The sequence below is a fragment of the Fukomys damarensis genome, unplaced genomic scaffold, assembly GCF_012274545.1.
Source record: "Fukomys damarensis isolate Sample0158 unplaced genomic scaffold, DMR_v1.0_HiC HiC_scaffold_13, whole genome shotgun sequence".
NCBI lineage: Eukaryota > Metazoa > Chordata > Mammalia > Rodentia > Bathyergidae > Fukomys > Fukomys damarensis.
In genome coordinates, this window is record NW_022900925.1 from 2,337,611 (window position 1) to 2,343,565 (window position 5,955).

The 5,955-nt window shown below is 42.5% G+C and overlaps 1 long non-coding RNA gene and 3 other non-coding genes across 5 annotated transcripts; all 4 read left to right on the forward strand.

Annotated features, from left to right (window-relative positions):
* Positions 1-2,423: 2,423 nt before the first annotated feature.
* On the forward strand, positions 2,424-5,023 carry LOC117285850. Of its 2 annotated transcripts, none has more exons than XR_004516937.1 (4): positions 2,424-2,751; positions 2,992-3,058; positions 4,479-4,538; positions 4,762-5,023. It is a non-coding gene; the product is annotated as an uncharacterized LOC117285850 (long non-coding RNA). The 2 variants fall into 2 exon arrangements; XR_004516936.1 differs by having other exon boundaries at positions 2,426-2,747.
* Positions 2,838-2,910, forward strand: LOC117285966. The gene has a single exon (XR_004517084.1). It is a non-coding gene; the product is annotated as a small nucleolar RNA SNORD49 (small nucleolar RNA).
* On the forward strand, positions 4,023-4,091 carry LOC117285963. The gene has a single exon (XR_004517081.1). It is a non-coding gene; the product is annotated as a small nucleolar RNA SNORD49 (small nucleolar RNA).
* Positions 4,622-4,692, forward strand: LOC117285913. The gene has a single exon (XR_004517044.1). It is a non-coding gene; the product is annotated as a small nucleolar RNA SNORD65 (small nucleolar RNA).
* Positions 5,024-5,955: the final 932 nt, after the last annotated feature.

A 5,955-nucleotide genomic window follows, 5' to 3' on the forward strand; every position in this document is an offset into this window, starting at 1 on the left:
TGAATTTTGATGGAAATATAAATACTTTTTTCACAACGAATTCTTTTGGAAATATTATTTCAGCAAACATTATTTGCTGAGACCCACGGTCTAACATCTGCATGTCTCTATGTGTATGTATCTGGGTTATGGGACAAGGCTATTCTCAGCTTCAAAACCTCCAGGTACTCTCCCGAGTCCTAGTACTATCCTCATCCTGGTGGCAGGCTGCTGCCTGAGGTGCTGTGCCTGCTCTCAGGGCAGACTTGGCAGTAAACCTGGGCAAACACAGCCACTTCTTTCTTTCTCTGTGCCATCAGATATCAGATAAATTCACTTCCAAGCTGGGCAGCTATCTGAGGCAGGAGGATTTAAGTCTGAGACCAGCTTGGGCAATTTAACAAGACTTCACCTCAAAAACAAATGAAACTATATGATGTTATCATTGAACATACATAAAAGATATCAATAAAATTAAGAAAAAAAAAAAAGAAAAACAAAAACAAAACCAAAGAACTCAGAAAAGAGGGGAAAAAAGAGAGGGGCAGAGCAGAGAACAATTTACCCCAAGATGTCTCGGAGTCTAATTTCCTTTGAGTTCTATGGTTTAGTTCAGACTCTGGATTTTTGCTACTCCCCCAGCCCCCAACTCCAGTGAGGGGTTTTATACTCAATTCTCCACTCCTCCATGCTATTCTCTGGAATCAGAGGGGTTTTCCTAAGACACAGACAAATATGTCACTGTCGTGCTCTGAAGGCCTGAGAGGTTCCCCAGGAAGCTTCAGGAGTCCTCCACCCTTCAGTCTTCCCCTATATCCCTGCTGTCTGTAGAGGGAAGTTTGATGAACGGTTCTTAGAACTTTGACCAACCATTCCCTGCTACCCCTTCTGGTCCTGGAAATTGAAAGCAGGCTTTACATATGTTAGGCAAGTGCTCTACCACTGAGTCACTTCTCCAGTCCTCACCAAATTCATCATGCAAGCTGAAGGTCCTCGTGTTTGAACCTTGACTTGGCTCATTCTAGAAGAGCCACTAAAAACCTTTTCACTCTAAGATTAATCATTTTATGTCTAGTGTTCCAGCTTTGGGACACGTAACTGTGAACACGACAAAAAAAATTGGGCTTCAAATTCTTCCTTGTATTTTTCTAGATAACATATAAATGTCTTGCCAAAAATTTAAAAAATTACCACTTTCAGTTTAAGTTGGTTCGCTCAAATTTTGCTCTCTTCAGTTCTCTCTAGTCAAAATGAATTGCTCTCCCTTGGTATAAGGTTTGTGTACAAAATGTGCCTGCTTCCTTCCTTCCTGAGATGGAACACTGGGTCTTGGGTGTCCTAGGCAAACTCAAACTCTATAGCCATGAGGCCTCCCACAGTCCTACACTAAGATTGAAGCCAGGGCCTCCGGACTTGGTTACCTCCCCCAACCCTTCTTCAGTTTCTGACAGTCTCCCTCAATTGGTCAAGCTGGGCTCGAACTTGCGATTCTCCTGCCTCAGTTCCCAGAATGCCGGGGGTTACAGGAGTGCACCACCAAGTCAAGTTAGGATAAAGTATTTTAATAAAAAAAAGGAGAAGCCTGAACATATTCACGTACTGAAAGGATACCATAAGCTGAAGGAGAGTTTTCAATTCCAAATAAGATTCAATTGCAAATAGGGAAAGGCTGTTTGCCTGGCCCTTAAAATAGGTGGCATCTCTTGGTGCCTGAGGACACTGCCTTATAAGCCAGAGTCTTTTATCTCGAGCTTTCCCGCATTACACCGGCCCACATCACCTTCACATCGTGCAGAATCCAATTCTTATGCCTCTCCTCATCTCTGTGCCGTGTCTTCTCCATTTTAGCACAGAATGTCCTTCCAGTCCCTACCGAGTTGCCTTCATCAAGTCCTACTCCTACCTCCCATCTCATATACCTATTCCAAGTATTAGCCTTCTCAGCAGCCTACCCTTTTTTCTGTTTTTCTTTTTACGAGATAGGTTCTCGCTATGTAGTAGTTGAAGCCGGACTTGAATTCACAGTGATCCTGCTGCACCCTACCCTTTCTGAAACATTCTAGAACTTTCACCCGGGGCCGGGGATTTAGCTCAGTGGTTCCGTCATCTACCTCGCAGGCGCAAGGTCCCGAGTTCGATCCCCGGTAGCAAAACAATAGAACTAAAAAGAGCTACCACCTTGTCTTCCGTTGGCTCTCTTCCTTTCCTTTCTCTTTCAATTTCCTGACAAACGTCACTTCCTTGCGCCTGAAGCCCCTAAAATCGCTGTTCGCTTCGTTACCCAGAATCCTAAGGGGCTTGGAAGAGACTATACCAGCTCAGTAGAACGGGGGTAGTTTCCGGGCGGTGCGGCGTCTGTATCGTTAAATGGAGCGAAAGTTCCCATGAGTCTTTGCCAGTCCCACCCTCCGTTATGTGAACTGTGGGATATTCTGATTCCTTAAGGGCTCTGGTTAAATTAGGGACGACCTTTTTACTACAGTGGCCGTGTAGGTAGTACGGTTTAATATCTGTCCCTACAGGATGGCAGCGAGGGCAGATAAAGAGCTTCAACTCTTTTGTGTTCTACAGAGTTGATTTTGGATAGAGTTAGCTGAAACGTTGACTGGATGTCGGGGCGGGCGCTGCGGTCCTGTGTTGGAGATTATCGTACAGTCGTGCTGAGCTGAGGCTCATGGACTGCACATTTTTCCGCCGCAGATTTCTGGTGCCTGCAGAATTCATTCTGTTTCCGCATCCTCCGTGAGGCCGCAAACCTGAAAAGTTGGGTAGGTTGGTATCTGCCTGCCCATGTCTGGGAATAATCCAAGGGCGCTGCACATAGATGGACTGCAGTGGAACTACGAGGAAAACGTGACTATTGTGATGATAACTAGTAATAGGAAGTGCCGTCAGAATCGATAACTGACGATATTTATATTTGATCTGACTATAGTCGCTAAAATTTCTGCAGATTAGTTCACATTATTGCCTGACTCTACTCTGAGTTCTTGTTCTTAATCCACTTTTCAGATGGCGGACTCAGTGCACAATGTTGAAGACAGAAGCGGTATCCCAATGTGAAGTCGAGTGTGTTTTAGTATGTCACTTTGGGGGATGGAGGTGTAGCTTAGTGTTAAGGGTGGCATAGCACACTGAAGGACTTGGGTTCGACTTCCAGCACTTGGTAAAAAAAAAAATGTGATTTGCTTGTTATTTAGTTACCTGAGATGTATTGAAGTTGGTGGTTTAGTTGTAAATTAAACAGAACACGTGTCTGTCATACCTGACCTGAGTGGGAACCTCTTGGCAAACATTCAGACCACAGCAAAAAAAAGGAAGCTTCTAAACAGGGCCGTGCTGCCCTAAGTATATATGAACGTATGCCCCCTAAAGAAAATTTAGGACATAATATATAATCTCCCTAGCGCCTAAGAGGCTGGTATATGCACACCTGCACAAACTCCTTGGAAATTTGACCCCAAACATTCGATCCCAGATTCTTTAGAATTATAATCCCATACTCCCAAACGTTGTACAAAACTGCTTTTCTGGCCAGCTGATGAAATCATTCAGAATCTTAGCAGTGTCTATATATGGACAGAAGTGAATCTAGTCTTTTTGCTCACAGAAGCCTGTGACTCCTGATCTCTTGTGGGCCATTTATAACACTGTCTTTGCAGTGATGTAAAAACTGAGATAGAAACTAAGATGGCTGATAAAGCTACAGATATAGGATGAAACTGCATTAAAAATCAGGCCTTTTTTTTTTGCCCAGATGTAGTTTAGTGGTACAGGGTTTAGTACCATGGAAGAGGCCCTGGGTTCAATCCTTAGTGCAGCAAAAGTACATTTATGTATTTGTATACAAATACATTATCCATATATGAACTAAGTGATTTGCAAAAACAAGTGTATATAAGTGGTGTTTTTTTTTTGTGGGGGTGGATGGTACACGTGGTACTGAGGATTGAAGCTGCCCACTGAGCTACATGTTCCGGTTTTACATAGTGTCCATGCCTCCAGTTGGAAGAGGACTGGAGAGAGGGGTGAGGTGTTTTGACTGCTCTGATGATAGCTAATAGGAAGTGCCGTCAGAAGCGATAACTGACGATAACTACTCCTGGCTGACTGCAGTCAACACGTCTGCAGCATTTGGTGTTGTCCAGGGTTAAGTTGATCCTCAATGGGACTGAGAAGAATGTGTACCTAGAAAGTGGTTCCCATTCTATTGGGTGTTTAATCTTGAGCAAATTATCTCCCCACATCTGAAGTACAGTGTCCTCATTTATGAGAGGTAACACTAGTAGGTTTGTGACTTTTAAATGCACTACTAAGTACAGATTGTAACACCCAAGAAGTTATTTAGGATTTGTAGATTTAGTCATTTACAAAAACGCCACTATGTAAGGTTGTAAGGGACAGTGTTAATAGAATGGATTTAAGAAGCTGGTAGTCTTGGAGGTTCTCATGCCTTTCCTGTTCTGTAGCCTTACGTTGCTGTGCCTTTGTTTCCCCAGGGTTTGGGCGCAGTTCTGGAGTGCAGATTTAGAGCTGGCAGCAGCACAGCCCAGGAGGAGGTAAGCCTTGACCTGCATAGTCATTCATGTTGGAATGACTGAGCAGCTAGTTGTAAAAATTAATTTTGAAGAAGAAGGGTATCAAGTGATGAAATCACCAAAATAGCTGGAATTACCGGCAGATTGTTAGTGGTGAGCCTACGGTTTTCTGATGATATCTTTTATGTTTTGAATGACTGTTGGTGAGAGCAGAAAATGATACTGAAATTTAGTTTCTTTGCAGGCTAAGGACCGGAAGCTGCCATTCATTCAGTTTGAGAACCTAAATGACATTAGCATTTGGTACAGAAGAAACAAGTTGGGCATGATGGCACAGGATGTAATCTCAGCAAAAGTTGAAATCCCAGAAGAAAGAAGCTTAACCCCCGGTATCAGAGGCCTTTCTTCTCAGCAGAACTGTTGTATCTGGCAACTTTCTAAGACAGGCACATTTAGTGTGGTTCACTGACCTGAACAATAAACAGGAGCTCCTGTGTCTTCAGAAATGTTTATGTTTATAAGTGTCATTATTAAATAGTATTATAATAACAGATGGTCTTTGCTATTGATTCTTAGAAACATATTTGAAGAAAAAGTTAATTTGACTGTTGCAAGTATTAACAGTATTAGTGTTTGTAAACTTCTAATCAGTGTAGCCATTGTATTATTTTTTTCCATAATTTTATTGGTACATTTTAGGTATAAAATAATCTGTATTTATCATTGGGAACTTGTAACTTTACATGTTGTATCTTGGTTCTTATTTTTCCCCCATTGCTTTGCCCTCACTTCAGCTCCTCCACCCCTCCCTGTTTACAAAGACTTTGTTTGCATTTTTTCCTTCCCCTTCTTTCCTCTACCTTTCCCACTTCCCCTACCCTTTTGGACCTTTCATTCTTATTTCACATTATCAGTTATTCATTTCAGTCCTTATTTATGCTTTCAGTTTAGTGTACCCATTTTAACTGTACACTTCAAGGGCCAAAATTCTGAAGGATTTCAGGCATCCATACTTGATGCTAGTCCCTGTTGTCTTTGTCCTTTGAAGCATGGGATGAATGAGTTGGTTCTACACCATCCTTACGTAGTACCATGAAAGGACATGTCCAGCCTCCATCTTGCCTTCCTAATGGGAAATTGTGGCTGGAGGCTAGTGGCCAGTTCTTGATAGTATTGGTGCAATCTGTCTTTCCCCTATTCTGTTGCCTATGAGGTTTTGGTTGACCCAGTACTAAGTTAATCTGGTTATAAGAATGGTTCCCAGTTGCACTGGCTTAGGGATTGTGTCTAGAAGGGCTTTAAAGAAATAGAGACTTTACACCAGGAGTATTGGATTAAGAATTGGTATAGGGAGGGTCAGAGATTCAGCTCAGTGGTGCTATGCCTGCCTTGCAAGTGCAAGGTCCTGGTACCAAAAAAAAAAAAAAAAAAAAAGGGG